The sequence below is a fragment of the Danio rerio genome, chromosome 8 (assembly GCF_052040795.2).
Source record: "Danio rerio strain M-AB ecotype USA chromosome 8, GRCz13ab, whole genome shotgun sequence".
Taxonomy (NCBI): Eukaryota; Metazoa; Chordata; class Actinopteri; order Cypriniformes; family Danionidae; genus Danio; species Danio rerio.
In genome coordinates, this window is record NC_141028.1 from 4,342,399 (window position 1) to 4,359,266 (window position 16,868).

General features: G+C 39.0%; 1 non-coding gene across 3 annotated transcripts in view; it reads right to left on the bottom strand.

Annotated features, from left to right (window-relative positions):
* Positions 1-11,360: 11,360 nt before the first annotated feature.
* The window catches only part of LOC137489725 (uncharacterized), a 93,007-nt gene continuing 87,499 nt past the window's right edge, over positions 11,361-16,868 (bottom strand). For 2 of the 3 annotated variants that reach the window (XR_015497504.2, XR_015497501.2), the window contains exons 5-6: positions 14,431-16,179; positions 12,104-14,358 (exon numbers count right to left, since the gene is read on the bottom strand). This is a non-coding gene — a transcript (uncharacterized LOC137489725). Of the gene's footprint in view, positions 14,359-14,430; positions 16,180-16,868 lie in introns of all 3 variants that reach the window. The other variant, XR_015497503.2, reaches the window with a different exon arrangement.

The following is a 16,868-nucleotide window of genomic DNA, read 5'->3' on the forward strand; positions in this document are numbered from 1 at the left end:
TATATATATATATATATATATATACTTTTCAATCTAATTTTTACTATTTTGTTTGTGTCTTTGATGCCTTTTTTCACTTGGGATTGAAGTTTGATCAGTCATTCTCCATCAATCTTCCTTTAAACTGAGCCTCTTTCTCTTCCATCCTCAACTTTTCTATCTCCTAAACCTCTTTAGTTCACACCACAGTCACAACAGCAAATAACAGCGCGAGCTGCATCCAGACCAAACCCTAATTTTGTTTGTCCATTTGGAGGCCGGCAGTGACACTAATAGCCGCTCTTGTTTCCCCGTGACTACTTTCAGGCGGTCAACACACTCCATCAGCTCTCTCTCAAGACTCCATTTAGACTTTCATCTTCAAAAACCCATTTTTTCCCTCAAATATCCACCTTATTTACCCTCTGCAAGAGTGTTTTGCTGGGTTACATACTGGACGCTTCTTCCCATTAGATGCAGCCGGTCTGCGGCCTACTGACAGATATCAGCCCATACCGGGTTCAGATGAATATTTGTAGCTTTTTGCCCTCAGAAAAAGCTTCTTAATTATTAGGATCAAAGGTTTGGAGTAAGGCGTTAAGTGGCGTTTCTCTTTGATCAATCGCGTACCAGCGTTCAGGACGTTGGCTAAATTGTGAGTGACACCAAACTGCCCTTTGAGCTCATTTTTGTAGAAATAAGCGCATTGTGTGTTTGCTTTACCTGCCGTTTGAAGTATGCATGCTTTTTTCTGTCGACTTTCCTCCAGCGAGACTCTCATGAAAGGCGCTTTTGGCTCTGGCGGGTCTGCTTGGAGAGAGCTGGGTAATCTGGGCTGAAAGAAAAGGAATTTGCGCTGATTATGTGAAGTGGAGCCGGGTCAGACGGATGGAGATGCTGAAGTGAGCTTCACTCTTGCTCTTTGTTATTACACTGAAAGCCTGCAGCCAGCTCGGGATATCACAGTTCTGTGTGTGTTATTAGAGAAAATGTGCTCTCGCTGAGACTGTTTCCCATCAGGTTCCCCCTTTCTGAAGCACATGTGGATGGAGCATTTATTTACACACTGTAAAAATCTGTAAATTAGCTAGTTTCAGTATTTCGTAGGGCTGCACAATATATTGTTTGAGCATCGATATCGCAATGCGCGCATCTGCAATAATCACACTGCAATATTAGATTATTTATTAAGTGAAGTTTATTTATAAACTAATTACGAAAGGAGCACGCGCTTATGATTGATAGCACCTGGGGTCCCTTCTTCGTACCTCGCTTAAATGATGTAAGATGATTTGGCAGATCCTGGATTTTTTAATCTTGATAACTGATCTCTCGCTAATTTGGTTCTTCAAACAAGTTCGTGAATCAGATTAGAATGTCTGGATAAACTGATCTGAGATCGCTGCGTGTGTTGTGAGGGACAGATCTATCATTCCTCGAAATCATGATGAGCAATGCAACGATTGGCTGACGGCACAGCAGCGTAATGACATCATCTGATTAATATTCAATTATCCATGTGAGCGAAATTACATCAAATTAGCAGTAAACGGTTTGTTAAATATGACACGCAATAACTCCACATTTGTTGTGAGCTGCAGGCTTTACACTTTCATGTTTCAAAAGTATTCATCATGTATTTCAATACAAATCAATGTATTTAGTTCCACATTAAGAAAAGATTTTCTTTATTATAGTAGCCGTTTTTTTAATCTGTGTAAAGAATAACTGGTTGTTTACAAAAGCATTTTCATATGGGTAAAGGCGTCTGCAACTTTTGTGAAGCATTAAATCACTGGCATATTAACAATCAAAACATGTTTATGACTGCTGAAATGTATTATTGCTTTAAAAAAAGTCACATATTGTGCATTTCTATTATACACAATTTGTACTAAAGCGATCTAAAAAGTTCATATTAATTTCTGTTTGTACCACCAGGTGGCAGTCTTTGTACTTTCATTTCGAGGGTGCAGATTGCATAAGTTTTATTAATATGTATAACTTTATTTATTTTATTAATAAATATAACTTTATTTATATATAGTTAAAAATATTTACCATTTTCCCAAGTGTATATAACTACTACTGTAAGAAAATATCAGAATTCGGTACACTTTCTGTATTATCTTTGCTTGAACTGAGCCGATCTAATCCTGTTTATATGAATTGAACCTGCTCCCGATCAGGTTTGAGCTAGCAGAACTGTTGCTATGACAACAACTCTCGGATAGATATTTCTAACAACTCTCGGAAAGATATTTCTAAAGGAGGTGCTGACATCGAATTGATCCAGATTTTGATAAAAACCCAAACAATACAAACATAAAAATGAAATAAAACAAAAACAAATCTGAAGAATGAGTTTTGTGTAATAACAATGAAATGGCAGAAGGAGAACTGGTGCTAAACTAGTGAGTTTCTTTACAACAGAGTGTCAAAATCTTGATGGTTCTGTAGGTCTCGCCTACAAAATCTGAGCTTTATTCTGTATTCTCTATTGGATTCGGATCAGGTGATTGGCTGGGCCATTCTACAGCTTGATTTTCTTTCTCTGAAAGCATCTGAGAGTTTCCTTGGATGTTTTGGATCATTGTCTTGCTAAAATATCCACCCTAGTTTCATCTTCATCCTCTTGCTAATGTAGATGTTGGACTGAAGCAGCCAGGGGTCTCAAACTGGGCCATTTGTGACCGCCCTACCTCTTCCTTCCGCACCCCAACTGACGTCAAAATTATAAAGAGATGCGGCCCCCAAAACATATAACTTTTTGAAATCACACTCATTTTGGGGGAGGGGGGCTGGGATGTTGCTTTATGTTTGGAAATGAAAATCGGGTTGACATCAGAACCCAACGTCAGGCTGACCTCAATGTCCAGCGTCCAGCCTAAAATCAAGCAAATATCATTTTCAAACGATGTTACAGCTTGACTTTGTGTGGACGAATTTTCGTCACTTTTCAACAACCTAAAATCAACCTAAAAATCAACCAAATATCAACGTAAATCGACATCGTTATTGGACATCGAAATAGCGTTGTCCGTAGAAGCTGGCTAGACATTTAGAATTTTGATCATTTGACGTCATGACCTAAATCTAACCTAATTTTTATTTCGTATGACGTTTTGTACCTGCTGGGCAACAACTAAATGCACTACAGAATGTTACGTTTACACACATCCACAAATGACATGTAAACGCATCAGCTTTTGCAGTGTAATACTTACTACTCTTGAGTACTTTTGAAAGGTCTACTTTTTACTCATACTTTGAGTAATACTCACAGCAGATACTTTTACCCTACTTGCGCTACATCTTTAGGCAAGTAATGGTACTTTTTTTTTTTTTACTTGAGTATGATTTTAAAGTACTCTTTCCACCACTGAATACAATATAAATGTGCCTGCATTTAAACATATAAACATATACACTTATATATTTTTTAAAATACCCTGGAAAATAATAACATCTATCACTTATAATATACATATGCGAACAGTCGTGACACATACTGTAAAGTCCCACAGTTCTGCATTTGTAAGATATGCGGAAACTACACAGAAATAAATGACATTTAAAAATGTAAAATATTTCATAATACTGTGTATTTTGTATCTAATAAATCAGACTTCTTTCATACTCTACCATGCTAATTAATGTGTATGTACACAGAAGAAGCCGTGACATGATTTGTAGTGTGTGATTGAGCCGACACAATAAACAAACAAACAAACCAAAACAAAACAGCGAATAATGTATGAAGCAGGGAGTGAATGCAAGTTAGCGCGCATCATGGCATGGCTGGTCATCTCAGCATGAAAACAAGAAAACAAACGTCTCTCAGCTCCTGGTCATCCGGACTCTCTGTCCTTGTCCACATCTCATCCACCTCTCTCCGACAGACTGGAGAAAGGAAAAAACGTTTGGGGCAAAAAAGAGAGAAATAATTGGATTCCCAGCTCCCAGCACCTCCTCCTCTTCCCCCACGTGTCGGACACCCCTAATTAACAACAGGGAGAGTCGGAGAGAGCCTGGAGAAAAAAATCTGCTGTTTGGATTGAGCAAAAAAAAAAAAAAATGACCGGCAACATATTGTCTCCTTCACGTCCGCGCGGGCTAATAACAGCTAGTGGCTGGTGCAGGAGAACGAGAAGGCGTCAAAACCTGGCAAAGTCACTCATTCATAAAATCTCAATGTGTGACTATAGCTCTAATTACAGCCCACGTCGGCCTCAATTAGACCACAGCTTTTCTCTCCGCGTTAACTCTTAATTAATGTATCGGCGGTTAATTACAGGTTTCGCGAGAGGGGCTTCTGTCAGACGCTCGCTAGTTTTCTCAGCGGGAGTTTTTTTTTTTTTGGTGGGGGGGCGGGGGGTATATTCTTTACATCAGCTCTGTTCCAAAACCTGCCTTGATGCCTACGGCCTGCACAGACAGCTGCTTGTTAAAGCGGCATTCTAATATTATTAATGGAACCCCATATAGAAATCTAATATATGGTAATATATATGCAAACTACATAAATGATGTACAAGTTTATATTTAGTTTTTACATATAAAATGTAATTTATGTCAAAATATTACAATTTATTTAAATATAAACACACACACACACACACACACACACACACACACACACACACACACACACACACACACACCTACTTATATACAACCATTGGAATTACAAGTGTGTACAAATGCCAGCCAAACTATCTAATTGCTTGTTAACGTAAGTTTCTAATCAGCCAATCACATGGCAGCAACTACACGCATTTAGGCATGTAGACATGGTCAAGACGATCTACTGTAGTTCAAACCAAGCATCAGAATGGAGAAGAAAGGGGATTTAAGTGACTTTGAACATGGCATGGTTGTTGGGACCAGACGGGCTTGTCTGAGTATTTCAGAAACTGCTGATCTATTGGGATTTTCACGCACAACCATCTCTAGGGTTTACAGAGAATGGTCTGAAAAGAGAAAATATCCAGTGAGCGGCAGTTCTGTGGGCGCAAATAACTTGTTGATGCCAGAGGTCAGAGGAGAATGGCCAGACTGGTTCCAGCTGATAGAAAGGCAACAGTAACTTAAATAAGCACTCGCTACAACCGAGGTCTGCAGAAGAGCATCTCTGAACACACAACACATCCAAGCTTGAGGTGGATGGGGTACACCAACAGAAGACCACACCGGGTGTCGCTCCTGTCAGCTAAGAACAGGAAACTGGGGATATTTTTTTGGCACACTTTGGGTCCATTAGTACCAATTGAGCATTGTGTCAATGCCACAGCCTACCTGAGTATTGTTGCTGAACTTGTCCATCCCATTCCAAAAAGAAGAAGAAGAAGAAGTCACAGACCTTAACGGAACAGTTCACTCAAAGATTAATAATGTGTACTCTCTATTTGCTCACACTTCACTTGTTTCAATACTATAGGAGTCATTCAATTATATTCTTTTTGTGTTCATTTACAAAAAGAAAACTCAAGAAACAAGTGAAGGGTGTAATGATAATGGTGAGTCATTTTTAGGTGAACTATCTCTTTAAAAATGCATGCAGGTAAACTTTTTCCTCCATGATGATTAAACTCTATTAAACTATAATCCCAACATTGCATATCCTGCGATTCGACAATTGCGGATGCACACATTGCGATATCGATGCTGAAACGATATATTGTGCAGCTCTAACTTAACTATAGGATAGTTGTCTTTACTACTTGTCTGTCCTCTGCCAAAAACTCGCTCTCACAATGTTAGTGCTGTGTTAGCACTATTAAAATCAATTTAACATAGATATAAAAACCAATTTAAAATAGATAAATAGATTGAATAGATAAATAAAAAACAGCTAAATAGATAAATAAAATAGATTGTTGTGTGTTCTTTGATTTTTCGTGAAGTTTCACAAACTAATTTCGAGAGGAGCATGTGATAGGATTGACTACAGCTGATCCCTATTGCTAACTAGCCAATCGGATCATTCCAAATTTCATATAAATATCCGGCCTAAACTTCGTTACTCATCTTCGTTTTAGAAAACCCGCCTATCCATCCCTTCTTCCTCCTCCTCAATTCTAAGTTCGGGCAACACGATGGCTCAGTGGCTAGCACTGTTGCCCCACTGCAAGGAGGTCATTGGTTCAAACGCTAGCTGAGCCAATTGACACTCTCTGTGCGGAGTTTGCATGTTTTCCCCGTGTTCGCGTGGGTTTTCCCCAGGTACTCCGGTTTCCTTCCACACAAAAAACATGCAACAAAAGTTAAAGTCACAAGCACCTACTACGTAAAATTAGCGGTCTATCCTTGGGAAGTAATTGAGAAGTACCTGATCTCATATCCCTCCTAATGCTTATTAACCAGGCGGGAGCCTTGGGCTCATCTATCTTCGAGCTCAGGGTTCTCTCCCGGGACAGCATGCCAAACTTGCTAAAATAGTCAAGCTAAGTGTGAACTCTTGAATTATTATTCATCATGTGTATGTAGACATTACAGGAAACATTTCATTATGAAAATGTACTTGAAAGTTCTGGAAATGTCTTGGAAAAGTCATGTAATTTTAATAGTAAAAGTGTGTATGAACCCTGTACAATGTATCATGTTTATCATGAACATTGACATTGACCAGCTGAGCATTTCTGTGTGGAGTTTGCATGTTCTCCCTGTGGTGCTCCGGTTTGTAGTCCAAACACATGCATTATGGGTGAATTCATTCATTTGTTTTCTTTTCGGCTTAGTCTCTTTATTAATCTGGGGTCGCCACAGCGGAATGAACCGCCAACTTATCCATCATATTGTAACTTTTCATTGTTTTATTCATTGCAGTCACATTGAAAAGGTTAACCACTAGAATATTAGTGAAATACTGAGGCTATCAAATATTTATTCTATGCATATAGATTTTATTTCCCAAATGGAAAACATACATGTTCACTGAACGATGCACTCAAAAACAAAACTAATAAATCCCCAAACTCTTTTAAACTTCTCCTAAACCCACACAAAAAAACAAATGTCTAAGCTGTTTGATGATGATCCCTTCTTCTGAACAAAAAACAAAACATTGAGTGTGTTGAGTCGTTGATCCACTTCTTCAAACTCACAGTCAATAATTGAATGAAACTTCATGATGGCCTCAAAGAAAAATCGTCCAAGATTAATCAGACATCATACCATTACAACATTATGGAAGTCCTTAAGCTGAGCTTAAAACTCTAGATTTCTCAACTAATACTTCACAAAACTATTAGGGATGGCTGACGTGAAACTGATGTTTCGACGCCGTGTCAAGATCCCGAAGCGCAAGTGTTTCGAAACACTGCACCGAAGCATGATCCGAAGCACCCAAGTCACGTGACTAAAGTGTTTCGAAACATGGATCAGCTTAAAAGCGTTTTGAGACCTGGGGCCTGTTTTAGTAAGGAGGTTCAAACAACTCGGAGTTTAAACTTGAACTCTGAGTTGATTTACAGAGAGATTAAAAACTCTGAGTATTCGGTTTCAGAACAGCTGATTTGAGTTGGGTCAATCAACTTCGAGTAGACCAACTCAGAGTTAAGCGCGCACACCGTGACTATAAAAGGGCATTATCAACGGAGCGCAGATATTATGAGTGACCATGGCAAGATCTTAAAAAAAGAGATCACCATTTCTTTCCCCAGCTGAACTTGATCTGCTCATGCAAAGTTTTAGCAAATATGAGTGTATATACTTAAAAAGAAGCAACCATCAGTGAAACAGAGACAGTTAGCCTGGGAAAACAGCTGCTCAAGTTAATGCGTAATTTTACATTTAAAGTATTTAAATATTTAAGTATAATAAAATAAGTAATGTAATGTGTGACGTTTATACATTTTTTTCTAAACTTTTATACACGTTTATCAGTTTTAATAGATTTAACAGTGCACTTGTGTGTCTGCCTTTTTATTGATCAAGTGATAGAGGTTGATATAACATTAAGAACCTAAGCAGTGCTAAAAATAATTTTTAGACAGAATAATAATCCCATTAATCTAGTAACAGTACATGTCGAAGGTTAAGCTAAATATTTATGGAAAAAAGGACAAGCCTCGTACGTGACTTTGTTCTGTGTGTGACAAAAATGTATGCAATAGCTGTGTTTCCATCAAAATACAGGCTTACATAAATTTGTGCAAAACTGGAATAATGCCTAAAAGATGCGAATAAAGCAGCGTTTTTATCCAACGAGTCAAAGAGAACACAATCGTCACTTCCTGATTAACTTGCGCCAAATATCAACAGTAAAAACAGAATGTACTGCGGTAGAACAAGCTGCGTTAATGATTTTTTATTTAATACTTGCGCCTCAGAAGACACAATGAACACATGGGGGCGTTTGAAGCCAGACGCGGAGATCTTGACACGCTCCAGACGCTCGGAGGTAATTAATAATATACACTAATACTGAAACAGTAAAGGCATTTTAGAATGACTAAAACAACATTTAAGATGTTCTGCAGTGTGCTCAGTCACTGGTTTGTCCATTTACACACATTTTCATCATCATCTCTAACAAACTTTTTTTAATGTACATACTATAATTTGTTAAGTGCACTTTGTAGTTTATGCGCATCTTTTCTTATCAAATAAAAGTTTAACCTACTCAGTTATGCAAATGTTTTATTATGAATATTTTCAAAAGTTCTGTGAATCATGACGTTTCCATCAATCGTTTTTATGGGCATCTCCAAAATGAGCTCTAAAATAGGTGTGTGGAAATGTAAGACTAATGCGAGAAATACGCTTCAACTTTAAAAAAGGGGAGGAGACCGACAGAAACTCTGAGTTTAAAACCTGCTCCGGACCAGGTTAGATTCACAGAGTAAGTTACCACAGTAACTGACTCTGAGTTAAAGTTACCTTTCTTTCAGAAACAGGCTTGACTTACCCTGATTTCTTGAGTTTAACAAACCTGCCATTTTGAAACCGAAAACCCAGAGTTTCTCTCATTTCAGGGTTAAAATACTCTGAGTTTTCACTTAACCTCCTTTCTGAAACAGGCCCCTGGTGAATCTTCATTTGGCTGCCAATGTAGCCAGTAGGGAAGAGCAATGTTTATTTTGTGCACAGTGTGTGTGAAAGGAGAGGTGGAGAGAGTTTCTGATTGAGTGTCCCACATGTGTTTCAGGTATGTTTGATGTTGATGAAGTCAAATTGTAAAATTGTTGTGTGTGAATCTTTTTATAATGTTTTTATGATTTTGGTTGTTCTCAAAAATTAATAATTGACTATCTGAATCTAAATTGTGCTTTTATGTCATGGTATATTGCATAGTGAATAAGCCTAATTGTTTGAGAACATGTATATGCTGTTTTTTTGAGAATATAAAATTGATCTTACACTTTAGGTACAATTGTAAAGAGCAACACCACTTATTTTCACTTTATTTTTATTTTATTTAAACAAATACATGTTTTTTGTGATTTAATATCGTACAATGTTATACAGTCAGCCTCAGTCGGAGTGCAGAGAAAGATGTGCAAAAGTTTCTCCTGCACTTGTGTTCGTATTGTGTGTGTGAAGGGAGAGGAAAGCGTGGAGAGAGTTTCTGATTGAGTGTCCCACATGTGTTTCAGGGACCAATAAATACATGACGCAAAGCTGCCCTGCTGTTTCCGGTGTGATTATGGGTTATGTACAGATTGGGATCTGCTACACCAAGGTCATTAATAATCCTGTTTCATATGGCCTAGTGGACTGAGCGTGTGCCCGCCGATACTGTGCTTCGAATGACGTTTTGGTTTCGAATCCTGACTTGTACAAATACTCTGAAATCATGGTTTCATGTATTTTAATCATGTTTTTGTTTTTTGTAGCCTAAATAGGATACAGCTGCAGTTACGCCATCAATACAGCATCATTTCTGTAACACTAAAACTATAATTAATAATTTTACAGTACTGTGATGGATGGTGGGGTTTTGGGTTTGGGTAGACAATAATAAAATACAATAAATGGGAAATTTAATGAATAATATAAATAATTCTTTATAACTTCAGGCCACAGTTTCTGATCTAGCAACAACCCTGTTTTAAGACCAAAACAAGACATATTTATTCACAAATAGTTTATTCGGATATCAGACCAATGTTGAAACAAAACGATACAAGTGCAAAGCATTACCAACTGGTATTAAAGCATTTCAAAACAACAATATCAGCCTGGATTCAAACCCACTATGCCCGCATAGTAGTCAAATGCCTTTACCACTCCACCATATTACCTGAAGATTCAAGCACACAAAGTGGGGTTTAATGCCGCAATTTGCTAAACTTTTGTTTGCTGAAGCTGTTTCAGTGCAATACATAAAAATGACCACTAGGTGTCACTGTAGAGCAGGGTTTCGAAACGTTTCGAAGCTTCGACACATTTGCTTCGACTGTTTCAGTGTTTCACGAAGCCTTGCTTCGCCCACCACTAAAAACTATTATTAGTTTGAAGTAGCCTCAAAGAACCATGTGTTCCATTAAAAAAGCTCTTTCCTCTTCTTCTTCCCACCTTTTATACCCTCTATGTATCTCACCAGCGCCCTCTAGTGCCCTGTAGTTTCCATTAGAAAAGTCCCTTTCATCAGGGCCGGAGTGGGACACCTTTTCAGCCCTGGAGTTTTAAGCCTCAGACCGGCCCACCTCAGTTCACGACTGACTATATTAAAATAAGGTCATTTCCAAATCAGTTTCTAATGACACTATCACATCTTTTTTTTTTTTTTGAAAAAACAGCTGTTTTAGAACTTCAAATGTTCAACAACCCTAACAGTATTATATGTCTTAACAATAAAAACGAAAACAATAAGTTACTCTAATGAGGATCAAACCCAGGTCAGCGGCGTCTTAATCTAACATGCTAACCGCTGGACCACAATAGCTTTGTTCAAAATGGAGACACAACTGAGTTTTATAATCATTAAAATAGATGAAAAGAGAAGAGTTATGAATAGAAAATAATGAATAAAAAGGCTGTGGTCAAGTAAATAAATAAATTTAAAAAGTGTGACAGCTGAGAGCAAAAGATTCTGGAGCTATGGACACCGGCCCTCGCGGCCAAAAAACGGACAGGCCCACCGGGAATTCTCCCGGTCCTCCCGATTAGCCAATCCGGGCCTGCCTTTCATTATTCCATAGTTTAAAAAAAAACAAGTGACAGACATTTCATTCTGTTACAATATGTTTTACATAGCGGATCCTCTTCCAGCTGCAACCCATCTCTGGGAAACATCCATACACACTCATTCACACACATACACTACGGACACTTTAGCTCACCCAATTCACCTGTACCACAAATCTTTGGACTGTGGGGGAAACTGGAGCACTCAGAGTAAACCCACGCGAACGTGGGCAGAACATGCAAACTCCACACAGAAATGCCAACTGATTCAGCCGAGGCTCGAACCAGTGACCTTCTTGCTGTGAGGCGACAGCATTACCTATTGCGCCACCATTATAGGTGAATTGAATAAGCTAAATTGCCTGTAGTGTATACGTGTGAATGAGTGTGTATGAGTGTTTCCCAGTGGCTGGAATGGCATCCCCTGTGTAAAACATATGCTGGACAAGTTGCCGGGTCATTCCACTGTGGCGACCCCAGATTAATAAAGGGACTGAGGCTTAAATGAATGAATGTGGTCTATACACTGCTACTTTATAATTGTGCATTGCCTTCACAGATGCACTCTTGGGCTATTTCCCTCATGCAGCGCAGCGTGTTGACTCTCACACACGTCTGCGTGTCTTTTCACCGCTGTCTGCATTGTCTTCAACCAGGCAGCATTTTACAGCTCCCGGAGAAGAGAACGAGAGATCAAGATCATCGCTAAGAGAAAGAGGTGGCGAGCGAAAGAGAGGAACAAAACCCGTGTGAAAGAGAGCAGGAGGTGAGAGGGGGACGTTTGGAAGTGTGTTCGCGTCCAGAAGGACTGACATCCAGAGAAAAGAGGAGAAACTCTGGAGGAGAATGAGAGCGTTTTTTCTCCTGCTGTCCCGGCTCCCGCTTGCCTCTCCACGTGTTAATTACACATGTAAGGCCTATTATAACCCTGCGAGGACACCTGCTGACTGGGAAAATGAAGGCGGCGTACTCCAGCGCCAGACTCACACACACCGACTAAAGATAATAGTTTCCCTCCTGCATTTTTTTCACAGGGTGCACGCGGTAACTAACTCCGCAGACGGGGAGAGTCGGGGAACATGGTTAGCATGGAAATGTTCTGTGGCTGAGCAGAGCCTGGTGTTTCATTTAAGGCGTCGGAGGCTGTGGAGAGGAAAAAAACGTGTGACTGGTTGAGAGCCGGCTGAGAGGCTGTGAGGACGGCTGACACGGAGAGTTTAAAGCAGAGATTCACTCGCTCTGCTGTAAATGATGCAGATGCACACTTCTGGAGGTAGCTCTGACGCCTTAATTGAGCAGATTCTCTGAACAGATTCACACCGATCAACAGATTTGAGCCACATCCATCAAAGACTATCAGAAACCACAGAACAGCGGCCTTAACTACCAATTAGAACACCATAGCAACCACCTGTAACAGCTTAGCAACAGTGGAACAAAGTCTTAGTAACTCAGAACACCATAGAAACACCATAGCAACCACCTGTAACACTTTAGCAACAGCAGAACACAGTTGCTCAGAACACCACAACTACACCATGGCAACCACCTGTAACAGCTTGGCAACAGCAGAAGAAAGTCTTAATCGCTCAGAACACCCCATAAACACCATGGCAACAACATTAACAGCCTAACAACAGCAGAACATATGTTTAACAGTGCATCAGAACACCATGGCAACCCCTATAACAGCTTAGCAACAGCAGAACATATGCTCACCAGTGGCTCAAAGCACCACAGCAACACCATGGAAAGCAGCTGTAACAGCTTAGTAACAGCAGAACAAAGTCTTAACAATTACTCAGAACGCCATAGCAACACCATGGCAACCACCTATAATAGCTTAGAAACAGCAGAACAAAGTCTTAATCACTTTGAACACCATAACAACACCATGGCAAGCACCTACAACAGCCTAACAACATATGCTTTACATTGCCTCAGAACATAATAGCAGCACCATGGCAACCACATACAACAGCTTGGCAACAACAAAAGAAAGTCTTAGCAGCCACTTCTCATACAATCGCAACACCATGGAAACCAATTATAACAGCTTAGAAACAGCAGAACAAAGTCTTAGCGACCACTCCACTTACAATAGCAACACCATAGCAACCAACTATAACAGCTTAGAAACAGCAGAACAAAGGCTTGATCACTTAGAACACCCCAACAACCACTTATAACAACTTGACAACAACAAAAAAGTCCAAGCAACAGCTGAACATACAATTGCAACACCATGGCAACCAAATATAACAGTTTAGAAACAGCAGAACAAAGTCTTAATTACTTAGAACACCATAACAACATGGCAACCACTGCTTGTTAACAGCCAAACAAAGTCTTAGAGACCACTCAACATACAATAGCAACACCATGGCAACCACCTACAACAGCTTGACAACAGTATAACAAAGTCTTATTCACTTGGAACAACATGACAACACCATGGCAACCACCTACAACAGCCTAACAACATATACTTAACATTGCCCCAGAACACCATAGTAACACCATGGCAACCACCTGTAAAAGCTTAGCAACAGCAGAAAAAAAGTCTCAACAATCATTTTAAACACCTTAGCAACACCATGGCAACTATCGTACACTTCGTACACTGCTTCGCAACAGCAGAACAAAGTCTTAATCACTTAGAACACCATGGCAACAATCTGTAACACCTTGGCAACAGCAGAACAGATGCTTAACCTTTTACTCAGAACACCACAACTACACCCTGGAAAGTACCTGTAACAGCTCGGCAACAGCAGAGCAATGTCTTAATCACTCAGAACACCACAGCAACACCATGGCAACCAACTATAAAAGCCAAAGAAGAGCAAGATGTATGCTTAACAGTGCCTCAGAACACCATAGCAACACCATGGCAACCACCTGTAACAGCTTGGCAATAGCAGAAAATTTTTTAAAAATCATGCTGAACACCTCAGCAACACCGTAGCAACTAACGTACACTGCTTAGCAACAGTGGAACAAAGTCTTAACAACCCCTCCACATACAATCACAACCCCATGGCAACAACAGCAAAATATATTTTTATTAGTGCCTCAGAACACCATGGCAACCACGTATATCAGCTTAGCAACAGCAGAACATATGCTTAACAATGCCTCAGAACACCACAGCAACACCATGGCAGTCAATTGTGACAGCTTAGTAACAGCAGAACAAAGTCTTAACAATTATTCAGAACACCATAGCAACACCATGTCAACCACCTATAACAGCTTAGAAGCAGCAGAACAAAGTCCTTATCACCTAGAACACCATAACAACACCATGTCAACCACCTTTAACAGCTTAGAAACAGCAGAACAAAGTCTTAATCACTTAGAACACCATGACAGCACCATGGCAACCTCATACAACAGCTTGGCAACAACAAAAGAAAGTCTTAGCAGCCACTCCTCATACAATCGCAACACCATGCCAACCAACTATAACAGCTTAGAAACAGCAGAACAAAGTCTTAGCGACCACTCCACTTACAATAGCAACACCATAGCAACCAAATATAACAGCTTAGAAACAGCAGAACAAAGTCTTATAACACCATGGCAACCACCAATAACTGCTTGGTAACAGCTGAAGAAAGTCTTAGAGACCACTCAACGTACAATAGTAACACCATGACAACCACCTACAACAGCTTGGTAACGGCAGAACAAAGTCTTAATCACTGGGAACACCATGACAACATCATGGCAACCACCAATAACAGCTCATCAACAGCAGCACAAAGTCTTAATCACTTAGATCAACATGACAACACCACGACAATCACCTATAACAGCTTGGCAACGGCAGAACAAAGTCATAATCACTTAGATCACCATGACAACACCATGGCAACCACCTATAACAGCTTAGAAGCAGCAGAACAAAGTTTTAATCACCAAGAACACCATAACAACACCATGTCAACCACCTATAACAGCTTAAAAACAGCAGAACAAAGTCCTAATCACTTAGAACACCATAACAGTGCCATGGCAACCACATACAACAGCTTGCCAACAACAAAAGAAAGTCTTAGCAGCCACTACTCATACAATCGCAACACCATGGCAACAACCTATAACAACTTAGAAACAGCAGAACAAAGTCTTAGCAACTACTCCACTTACAACAGCAACACCATAGCAACCAAATATAACAGCTTAGAAACAGCAGAACAAAGTCTTATTCACTTAGAACACCATGACAACACCATGGCAACCACCAATAACTGCTTGGTAACAGCTGAAGAAAGTCTTAGAGACCACTCAACGTACAATAGTAACACCATGACAACCACCTACAACAGTTTGGCAACAGCAGAACAAAGTCTTAATCATTTAGAACACAATGGCAACCACATAAAACCACACAAAACAGCTTGACAACGGCAGAACAAAGTCTTAATCACTTAGAAAACAATGACAACACCATGGCAACCACCTACAACAGCTTGGCAATAGCAGAACAAAGTCGCAATCACTTAGATCACCATGACAACACCATGGCAAGCACCTACAACAGCTTGGCAACAGCCGAACAAAGTCATAGTCACTTAGAACACAATGACAACCCCATGGCAACCCCCAACATCATCCTGGCAACAGCAGGGCATTATGGGATACATCTGGCCTCTGGACACACGTCCTCATCAATATTTCACCACTTACTCTCACACTAATTGATTCAGTGTTTTTTTTAAGACAGGATCATGTGACCTGGCATTGTTTATCAACACATCAAACACAGCTTCACATCAGCAGCTCCTTCAAGGACAAACAGCGAACGAAACAAGAGCATTCGGGTTTGTTTGTAAGTCGTACAAGGCCATCTGAGCACGTGCAGATTCTCCTGAGCTTCTCCTCGTAATGTCTGCTAATCTGCACAGCTGCAGGCCTCCAGATCGACCTCCTTTCTGCAGTTTGAGTACATGAGTAGCTGCTAATATCATGTGAATCGCGTTGTACTGTATGTTTGAGGAGATTTATTTAGGCCAACAGCATCTGAGAATATATTTTTCTTCATGCTGGATCATCATGTGCCTAAGAAGGACAAAAAAGCATGAAGTTAAACAAAACTGGATAAAATAAAATAAAATAAAATGAAAGTGAATGAGTTGAATGAGTTGCAAAAACATGCATAATAGAGAAAAACATTAAACAATAAGAAATAAATACTTTAATTAAAATCAATTTTGAAATAAAATAAAGTACAGAAAAATACCATGGTGGTAATATCTTTTCAATTGTCATTTTCTTTTATTTTTAAAAACAATACGTCAAAATTAAGTGTGTTTTTTTCATCAAACAGACAAAACTATTAATAGATTAATCATATTTTTAGTTTGAAACAAATTTATTTTACCAACTCCAAAGGCAGATAATTTAGCTTGTTTTAAGTAAAATCACACAATTTGGACTCATTATTTCTAAAATGTAAAACAATATTTTTTACTCTACATAATTTATAAATATATATATATATATATATATATATATATATATATATATATATATATATATATATATATATATATATATATATATATATATATATTGTGATGATGTTTAGCAGAGCAAGGAAATTTTTACAGTAACTCTGATTATATTTTTTCTTCTGGAGAAAGTCTTATTTGGCAATTATGAATATTTTAATTCTCTAAACATTTATTAATTATGAAATCATGTTTAAAGTTATAATACAAATATTATTACTAAACTATTATGATAAT